Genomic DNA, 10,599 nt, shown 5'->3' on the forward strand with positions numbered 1-10,599 from the left:
GGTCCTGCGCGCTGAGATCGGCTGGCTGGCCAGGGAAGTGAACTTTGCCTCTGTCAGCTGCAGTGAGCAGGACAGCTCCAGCAGCGAGGAGGCGGAGGAGAAGGAGGAAGTTGAGCAGGACGAGGAAGACCTCAGTGGTGTCAAGTCTTTGGCTTGTGCATCGCCAGTGCAGGGCCTTCCTGAGACATGCAAGGTGCTGAAGAAGCTGGTGGGCGACCTCCTTGGAATGTGCCAAGTGGTTTCCAAGAGGACTTTGATGCCGCAGATGCAGGCAGCCGTTGGGATGGATGACAGCTATGAAACCTGGCGCATCCAGGAGGACAGCATCTCCTAGCGCCTGCTGGTGTTCCTGCGGCCACCCCCTGGGCACTCTTTCAGCCTGGAGCCGGCCACCACGGGGCAGCTGCCAGCAAGGCGCTGCAGCGTGCGTGTGGGGCTGGAGTGCATGTGCTGGAGGGAGCAGCTGCTGGGGGACAGTTTGTGCTTTCTCCACCACCCCGAGGACAAGCTGCTGACGGATCAGAGCTCGTACCTCCTGCGTACCCTCTGCACGTGCTCCTACTTAGACGTGGAGAAGATCGCCTGCTGGGCCCAAGGGCTGGTGAGATCAGCCTGGCTGCTTTTTCCTCAGTCGCACGACTGCCAGCTCATGGTGCTGCCCTCCTCCCACTCCTGCAGGTTCCAGCTGACAAGCCCCTCCAAGATGAACATCTGCACTGAGGTGACCTTTGCAGTGCAGCAAGGCAGCTCAGTGTCCTACCTGAGCCTGGAGTAGGCAGAGGCCGCCTTCACCAGCAGCACAGCGCGGCCGGAGAGCTGCGCTGCTGTCGAGGTGCAGCTTTTCAGACCGAGGGCGAGGCCACCCAGCAGGACAATTTGCACGTCCCAGGTCTGCAGCTCTGCGCCCACGTGCTGGTGGCCCCAGGCTTCTCCAGCCATGCCCGTGACCCTGAGGACCTGCTTTCCTCTCAGACGGACGGGGCCAAGGCGACAGTTTCGCACACTGGGCCAGGCTGATCGCAGAGACTGCCTGGGCAGTCTGCGCCGCAGATGTGGACAAACGAGGCGTGGAGATGACGCTGCTCGAGAGGAGCTGAGCGTAACGGGAGTTTGGGGAGTCTGCCCTGGTCCAGCTGAAGATGCCATTGCAGCTGAGAGTGCTGTTAGCACGTATAAGGGGATGGGACCAGCCATCCCACTGGAAAGAACTGATGGTCCCTGTGGGCCCCTTATTTGATACATTGTAAATAACAATATAATTTTTATTGTAATGAAAATAAATGAATTTGTGTTAACCAACTCTCTGTGAGTGTGCCTGGAAAGCCCTTGAAAGTTCTAGCCAAGCCCACGCAGTGGCTGCTGGGGTCTCCAGGTAACGAGCACGCCTAGGAGACCACGTTAACCAATGGGGCTGACCTGACCGTATCGGACCACAAGCCCTGGTTTCCCTTGGGTTGTAACTGGCGTCTGCTGGGAGACCCCTTTGAGGCAGCGTTCCTTGGAGCAGCGGCTCTCAATTGGAGACTCTGCCCTTGGATCAGGATGCCATCCAAGGAAACCCTCCAGAATTCAGTGTCCTTACCTCACAGAGGAGTGGCTGCACGTTTTAAGTCATCGTTCTAAGCTTACATTTGGTTAGTTACCAAATCTAGACGCGTAAGTCTGTAGGGCCAGATGGGATCTACCCAATGATACTGAGGGGGCTGGCAGAAGTGTTCACCAAGCCACTTTCCATCATTTATCAGCAATCTTGGCTGAGGTCTTAAAGGGCTTTTCCAACCTGAATGATTCTATAATTCTATGATTCTTATTAGATAAACTTAATGATTGATGTGAGTTTCCATTCACAGTTATTTCACTACTGCTTTGTGCATTCTAGTTATATTTATGTCTCCTAATATATTGTGGGGCAACCGTATCCATCAGTTTACAGAACACCACCGATTCCATTTAAAAAAAAAAAAAAAAAAATCCCCAGAAAGTCTTGGAATCTCATGTTATTGCAAAGCTGGTGTTTTAGAAATTTGCAGTGAGAAACAAGCTACTTGGAGTTTCCCAATGCTTTCCAGAAGGTAAGAGTATGCCTGCAGATAGCTATTGCAGAGCAGCCCCAAAGCTTCCCAAGAGACTCACTCTTCACTTTGACAGATGCTCTTCAAACAGAGTGAAGAGAGAGGGTTCACTCCAGGTGTCCATTTACAGACATCTGCGGCTTGCTGGGTGTCCAGAGGGTACTGGCAGGTAAGAAAAAGAGTTTCCAGGAAACTCAGGCCCTTCTGGGCCAGCAGTTTGAGGCTGCTGCAATATGCCATAGAACCTACAGAGACACAGGACTATTCCTAGACAAGTTCAACATCTCAGTCCCAGCCCTATTCTCTGCTCCAGAGAGCCTCACAGTCGCATTTTTCATCCCCTTGGCCTCTGTCACTGGGAAAAATTGAAACAGAGTAGCTGAAGTAGGAACAGGTTTAGATCAACTCTAAATGCTTTTGCATCTAATGTGAGAAAGAGTAATTAAGAGCTGCTTAAAAGGTAAAATAAAACAAGTGTACCAGAATCTTATATAGTTTCTCACCAGTTGACAAATATAAAGCACTTAAAACGTTAATTTTTCTGCAGTGTAAAGGTGAGATTGATTCACAGAAGAAGGTCACTTTTTCTCCTGAGGTCGTCTAGCTAAGAATGCTCTGTCCAGAAACCTGTGCTGCTTCTATGAACAGGGTTTGAAGCAACTGCTGCGTGACCAGCTAGACGATCATAAAGCTAAGATGGAACTCAGCGCAATCCTATGCATGACAATGAATGCCACGGGTTCATCTATGAGATATCTTGTCGGAGTGGGGGACGGACCCGGAGTAACGACGCGATCTCAATATGAGTATGATCGTTCTCCTTTATTTCACGTGGTTACATGTCTTATATAGAAGATAACTGAGAGCACGCGCTCCTAGCTAAAATATGATTCGTTAAGTCTCTATGTTCACGCGCACGGCTCTCTCCACCTGCACCCTGCTTCACGTTCAGCCCCCAGTCACGTATGCCAGCTGTTTTCCTTCTTCTCAAGGTTGCTTCGTTTACTTTCTCACAGGTGGCTTCAGTACTTTCTCACAAGCAGGTTCAGTGATGTCCTTGAGGCCTGCTGCTCACAAACATAACAATTCCATTCGGTCTCGATTGTTCACTAAGTGCCCCTGGTACTCCAGGTATCCAACAATATCTGCCCACTGAATAATTTTTTTTTTTTACAAAATGATGTACTGCAGATTCTCTTCGAGCAAACACACTTGGATTCAATGATTAGGAAAAAAGCAAGTTAACTTTGCCAAGTAGGTGAGGTTGACTGTGTACCAAAGACACCAATAGTACAGATGGAAAGAAACAGCTTGTTCTGGTTTTATTTAGTGAGGGGGGGCTAAGGTGGCAGCTTCTGGAACAAGCTGCTCTAGAAGTGGTTCCCCTTTGTTCAGTGGACTCGGCCGGGCCTAGGGTGGACCTGCTGCTGGCTGAGGCCGAGCCACCTGGTAGCAGAATGTTGCGTGATAATGCCTCTGTGCTAATGTATTTAAGAGGGGGAAACCAGAAAAAAAAATAGGAGAGAAGATGTGAAGATGCTGAGCAGGGGCAGAGACGGGGAAGCGCGAGCCTTGTGGGCCTTGCAGGCCTCAGCCTCTGGTCTCCCGCCGGGCGGCTGTGTGGGCCCGACTCAGCCCGGCCCGGCTGCAAGAAGTGGAGAGGAGATGAGACGTGAAGAGATGCTGAGAGGCTTCTGCCTGCCTGTGGTGAAGAATTTTTGTGGTGAGAGGAACGGCTGCAGCCGGCAAGGTCAGTGAAGAAGGAGGGGCAGGAGTAATGCGGCTCCTGGCAGAGGTTCCCCTGCAGCCCACATTGGTGCAGCCCATGGTGGAGCAGGCTGTCCCCCTGCAGCCCATGGAGGTCCATGGAGGAGCAGAGATCTACCTGCAGCCCGTGAAGGACCCCACGTCGGTGTAGGTGGAGGCCTGAAGGAGGCTGTGGCCCGTGGAGGGCCCGCTGGGGCAGCCGTTCTGGAGGGAGTGCACCCCGTGGAAGAGAGAACCCATGCCGGAGCAGTTTCACGAAGGACTGTGGCCCGTGGGAGGGGCCCCACGCTGGAGCAGGAGAGGAATGTGAGGAGTTCTTCCCCCGACGATGAAGCAGTGGCATATAACAACGCCTGATGAACTGACCGTAACCCCAATTCCCTCTTCCCCCCTGTGCTGCTCCGGGGGCGGGGGAAGGTGGTAGAGATAATGTGAAGCCCGGGAAGAGGGAGGGGTGGGGGCAGGTTATCTTGTTCTCGGGCTCATCGTCCTGCTGTTTTTTAGCAATCAGTGAATAGTTTTCCCCGAGTCGAGTCTCTTTTGCCCGTAAGGGTAACTTTAAGAATTTCTCCCTGTCCTTATCTGAAACCTGGAGCCTTTGTTCTCATATTATCTCTGCCTATTCTCTTGGAGTGTGGGGGGGAGTGAGAGAGAGAAGGCGTAGTCTGGTCCTGACCAGGGCCAAACTACGACAGCACCTTAACCAATGGGGGCCGTCTGCCTGCTTTGTCAAGAGAGTCCCTGTGAGCTCCCTGCTGCCGGATGGGTTTGTACTGGGTGTGATGGCCAGGAGCCACTGAGCTGGGCGGTGGGGACAAAGGCTGGGGGCTGCCGTCTGGGTGATGCTGTTGTGGTGGCTGTGACAGCACAGAGGAGGGGCCAGAGGGTTTCTAACCCCGAGGGAGAGGCGAGCCCCTCAGGGCAGGGCACGGCACCACCCTCGGGGCTGGGGACAGAGGTGCTTGGGTCTCCCTGTGGTGGCAGTGCCCAGAGAAGCCCTGTGGATGTGTCAGGACGCTGTTGTGTGTCAGCGATGGGGCCTCAGGAGGCTCCGCTCTGGTGTCCCTTGCCCTTTCTCGGGGCACAGCCCAGCCAGGGGCTGGTCATCAGGGCGGCTTGGGCAGGACGGGCCCCATGCTGGCTCCAGCCAGGGCCCGCGGCCCCTTCAAGCCTGTTGCCAGCAGTGCCCAAACGCTGTGTGGGAAGAGCCTGTGGCTCCCATCCCTACAGTGCTTGCAAACCCTGCCCTTGCTCCCTCCCACCTCTCCTACGGGCCCCCAGCTCCAGGCAGCTCCTGCCCCACTGGCCCGGTCCCGTGCTCCCTGCCACCCAGCCCTGCTGAGCCCCTTTTTCTCCTGCCTCCTCCAGGCCATGGCTGCCGGACTTGGCCTCCTTGTGATTGTGCTGGCCATCCAGCATGGGCTGAAGAGCCATCATCAGAAAGACGTGGCCACGGCCCAGCAGATGCAGCAGCGTGAGGAGTATCTGCGTGAGGAGATGACTCAGCTGCTGGAGGAGATGGAGCAGAGCAACTGCACGTGGGAAGACTGGCTCCTCCGGTCTGTGTTGCAGCACCGGCTGCTTTTGACCACGGCAGGAGCCATGGTCCTGCTCACTGAGATCTGCTGGCTGGCCAGGGAAGTGAACTTTGCCTCTGTCAGCTGCAGTGAGCAGGACAGCTCCAGCAGCGAGGAGGCGGAGGAGAAGGAGGAAGATGAGGAGGAAGACCTCAGTGGTGTCAAGTCTTTGGCTTGTGCATCGCCAGTGCAGGGCCTGCCTGAGACGTGCAGGGTGCTGAAGAAGCTGGTGGGCGACCTCCTTGGAACGTGCCAAGTGGTTTCCAAGAGGACTTTGATGCCGCAGATGCAGCCAGCTGTTGGGATGGATGACAGCTATGAAACCTGGCGCATCCATGAGGACAGCATCTCCTAGCGCCTGCTGGTGTTCCTGCGGCCACCCCCCGGGCACTCTTTCAGCCTGGAGCCGGCCACCTCGGGGCAGCTGCCAGCAAGGCGCTGCAGCGTGCGTGTGGGGCTGGAGTGCATGTGCTGGAGGGAGCAGCTGCTGGGGGACAGTTTGTGCTTTCTCCACCATCCCGAGGACAAGCTGCGGACGGATCAGAGCTCGTACCTCCTGCGTACCCTCTGCACGTGCTCCTACTTAGACGTGGAGAAGATCGCCTGCTGGGCCCAAGGGCTGGTGAGATCAGCCTGGCTGCTTTTTCCTCAGTCGCACGACTGCCAGCTCATGGTGCTGCCCTCCTCCCACTCCTGCAGGTTCCAGCTGACAAGCCCCTCCAAGATGAACATCTGCACTGAGGTGACCTTTGCAGTGCAGCAAGGCAGCTCAGTGTCCTACCTGAGCCTGGAGTAGGCAGAGGCCGCCTTCACCAGCAGCACAGCGCGGCCGGAGAGCTGCGCTGCTGTCGAGGTGCAGCTTTTCAGACCGAGGGCGACGCCACCCAGCAGGACAATTTGCACGTGCCAGGTCTGCAGCTCTGCGCCCACGTGCTGGTGGCCCCAGGCTTCTCCAGCCATGCCCGTGACCCTGAGGACCTGCTTTCCTCTCAGACGGACGGGGCCAAGGCGACAGTTTCGCACACTGGGCCAGGCTGATCGCAGAGACTGCCTGGGGAGTCTGCGCCGCAGATGTGGACAAACGAGGCGTGGAGATGACGCTGCTCGAGAGGAGCTGAGCGTGACGGGAGTTTGGGGAGTCTCCCTTGGTCCAGCTGAAGATGCCATTGCAGCTGAGAGTGCTGTTAGCACGTATAAGGGGATGGGACCAGCCATCCCACTGGAAAGAACTGATGGTCCCTGTGGGCCCCTTATTTGATACATTGTAAATAACAATATAATTTTTATTGTAATGAAAATAAATGAATTTGTTTTAACCAACTCTCTGTGAGTGTGCCTGGAAAGCCCTTGAAAGTTCTAGCCAAGCCCACGCAGTGGCTGCTGGGGTCTCCAGGTAACGAGCACGCCTAGGAGACCACGTTAACCAATGGGGCTGACCTGACCGTATCGGACCACAAGCCCTGGTTTCCCTTGGGTTGTAACTGGCGTCTGCTGGGAGACCCCTTTGAGGCAGCGTTCCTTGAAGCAGCAGCTCTCAATTGGAGACTCTGCCCTTGGATCAGGATGCCATCCAAGGAAACCCTCCAGAATTCAGTGTCCTTACCTCACAGAGGAGTGGCTGCACGTTTTAAGTCATCGTTCTAAGCTTACATTTGGTTAGTTACCAAATCTAGACGCGTAAGTCTGTAGGGCCAGATGGGATCTACCCAATGATACTGAGGGGGCTGGCAGAAGTGTTCACCAAGCCACTTTCCATCATTTATCAGCAATCTTGGCTGAGGTCTTAAAGGGCTTTTCCAACCTGAATGATTCTATAATTCTATGATTCTTATTAGATAAACTTAATGATTGATGTGAGTTTCCATTCACAGTTATTTCACTACTGCTTTGTGCATTCTAGTTATATTTATGTCTCCTAATATATTGTGGGGCAACCGTATCCATCAGTTTACAGAACACCACCGATTCCATTTAAAAAAAAAAAAAAAAAAATCCCCAGAAAGTCTTGGAATCTCATGTTATTGCAAAGCTGGTGTTTTAGAAATTTGCAGTGAGAAACAAGCTACTTGGAGTTTCCCAATGCTTTCCAGAAGGTAAGAGTATGCCTGCAGATAGCTATTGCAGAGCAGCCCCAAAGCTTCCCAAGAGACTCACTCTTCACTTTGACAGATGCTCTTCAAACAGAGTGAAGAGAGAGGGTTCACTCCAGGTGTCCATTTACAGACATCTGCGGCTTGCTGGGTGTCCAGAGCGTACTGGCAGGTAAGAAAAAGAGTTTCCAGGAAACTCAGGCCCTTCTGGGCCAGCAGTTTGAGGCTGCTGCAATATGCCCTAGAACCTACAGAGACACAGGACTATTCCTAGACAAGTTCAACATCTCAGTCCCAGCCCTATTCTCTGCTCCAGAGAGCCTCACAGTCGCATTTTTCATTCCCTTGGCCTCTGTCACTGGGAAAACTGGAACAGAGTAGCTTAAGTAGGAACATGCTTTTGCATCTAATGTGAGAAAGAGTAATTAAGAGCTGCTTAAAAGGTAAAATAAAACAAATGTACCAGAATCTTATATAATTTCTCACCAGTTGACAAAAAAAAAGCACTTAAAACGTTAATTTTTCTGCAGTGTAAAGGTGAGATTGATTCACAGAAGAAGGTCACTTTTTCTCCTGAGGTCGTCTAGCTAAGAATGCTCTGTCCAGAAACCTGTGCTGCTTCTATGAACAGGGTTTGAAGCAACTGCTGCGTGACCAGCTGGACGATCATAAAGCTAAGATGGAACTCAGTGCAATCTTATGCATGACAATGAATGCCACGGGCTCATCTATGAGATATCTGCCCACTGAATAATTTAATTTTTTTTTAACAAAACGATGTATTGCAGATTGTCTTCGAGCAAACACACTTGGATTCAATGATTAGGAAAAAAGCAAGTTAACTTTGCCAAGTAGGTGAGGTTGACTGTGTACCAAAGACACTAATAGTACAGATGGAAAGAAACAGCTTGTTCTGGTTTTATTTAGTGAGGGGGGGCTAAGGTGGCAGCTTCTGGAACAAGCTGCTCTAGAAGTGGTTCCCCTTTGTTCAGTGGACTCGGCCGAGCCTAGGGCGGACCCGCTGCTGGCCAAGGCTGAACCAACTGGTAGCAGAATGTTCTGTGATAATGCCTCTGTGCTAATGTATTTAAGAAGGGGAAACCAGAAAAAAAAAATAGGAGAGAAGATGTGAAGATGCTGAGCAGGGGCAGAGAGGGGGAGGCGCGAGCCTTGTGGGCATTGCAGGCCTCAGCCTCTGGCCTCCCGCCGGGCGGCTGTGTGGGCCCGACTCAGCCCGGCCCGGCTGCAAGAAGTGGAGAGGAGATGAGATGTGAAGAGATGCTGAGAGGCGTCTGCCTGCCTGTGGTGAAGAATTTTTGTGGTGAGAGGAACGGCTGCAGCCGGCAAGGTCAGTGAAGACGGAGGGGCAGGAGTAATTCGGCTCCTGACCAGAATTCCCCTGCAGCCTGTGGATCAGCCCACGTTTGTGCAGCCCATGGTGAGGCAGTCTGTTCCCCTGCAGCCTGTGGTGATGACCGTGGTGGAGCAGGCTGTCCCCCTGCAGCCCATGGAGGTCCACAGAGGGGCAGAGATCCACCTGCAGCCCATGGAGGACCCCACGTCGGTGTAGGTGGAGGCCTGAAGGAGGCTGTGGCCCGTGGAGGGCCCGCTGGGGCAGCCGTTCTGGAGGGAGTGCACCCCGTGGAAGAGAGGACCCACGCCGGAGCAGTTTCACGAAGGACTGTGGCCCTCGGGTGGGACCCCACCCTGGAGCAGGAGAGGAATGTGAGGAGTTGTTCCCCCGACGATGAAGCAGCGGCGTATAACAACACGTGATGAACTGACCGCAACCCCCATTCCCTCTTCCCCCCTGTGCCGCTCGGGGGGCGGGGGAAGGTGGTAGAGATAATGTGAAGCCCGGGAAGAGGGAGGGGTGGGGGCAGGTTATCTTGTTCTCGGTCTCATTATCCTGCGGTGTTTTTAGCAATAAAAGTAGTTTTCCCCGAGTCGAGACTGTTTTGCCCGTAATGGTGACTTTAAGGATTTCTCCCTGTCCTTATCTGAAACCTGGAGCCTTTTTTGTTACATTGCCTCTCCCTATTCTCTCGAAGGGTGCGGGGGTGAGAGAGATACTGCGTAGTCTGGCCCCTACTGAGGCTGAACTACGACACAGCTCCTAACACAACGTTTATGCATACAAACGATTATTAATAAGAAGTCTTTCTTACATCCGCACTGAGATCACAAAATAAAAAGTGCTTTAAAAGAAAGCAAATGCTGCCGCCTAGGGAGCAAGATGAAATCCACAAATTTAAGGCCTTCATGCTGACTTGTCTCCCACAGGATTCAGACCATAGCTCCCTGTTAGACCTCTCCTTTCTGCAGCTTTAGATAGGTGCTCTCCCATAGACAAGGGTTTTCAACAGCCAGCAATATTTTTTAAGCCTTAAATGTATCAATGGAATCGTGGTGGGTTTGATACATTTCTGTCACACCCAGGAGTACTTCAGGATCCTCAGTCCTGAAAGACTCTGCTAGCAATTCAGGGAGGGTTGTTACCGCCTCTGGTTGAGAAAACCTGCAAATCCTCAAAAGAGTGACTGAAGCAAAGGGGCTGAGCACATCCAAATTGCCCACAACTAAGCTGGGAGCTGGAGTCCAGCTGTCCCAGAAAACACACCTGCAGTGTCTGCTGGGCAACAGTGTGTGGAGACCAGGAAACATTTTTTTTTACCTACATTTCCTGGACAATTTTATTTTAAAAAATATTTCCACAGGAGGAAGAGTTGGGAATTTAATCCATTAAAAAAGCTCTTCTTGTAGCTCAACCAGGAACAAAATAATTCATATCTACCCTTCATTAGCAAAAGCCAATAAGACATCTTATGACCTTCATTTGACCTAGATGGATGGCTGCACATTCTCCTCCCAGTCAGATCAAGACTGTGCTGATCCTGGGGAGCTATAAAATACCATAAAATCCTAATCAAATAAAATATTATCCGCCCATCAGATAGAAAAGAGATCCTTTCATACCTTGTCTCACGATCTGTTTCACTAGCTGTCGTTCAGCTAGTATAATCCCTTGTGAGCCTCATGCAGATACAATAAGCTAATGAGAATGCTTGTCGTAAGGTTTACTGATGTCTGAAG

The 10,599-nt window shown here is 52.5% G+C and overlaps 1 pseudogene; it reads left to right on the forward strand.

Annotated features, from left to right (window-relative positions):
- The first annotated feature begins 5,210 nt into the window (after window positions 1-5,210).
- LOC147600917 (inositol 1,4,5-trisphosphate receptor-interacting protein-like 1) lies at window positions 5,211-6,212 on the forward strand (annotated as a pseudogene).
- Window positions 6,213-10,599: the final 4,387 nt, after the last annotated feature.

Source organism: Chlamydotis macqueenii, chromosome 4, assembly GCF_036417535.1.
Source record: "Chlamydotis macqueenii isolate bChlMac1 chromosome 4, bChlMac1.mat, whole genome shotgun sequence".
NCBI lineage: Eukaryota > Metazoa > Chordata > Aves > Otidiformes > Otididae > Chlamydotis > Chlamydotis macqueenii.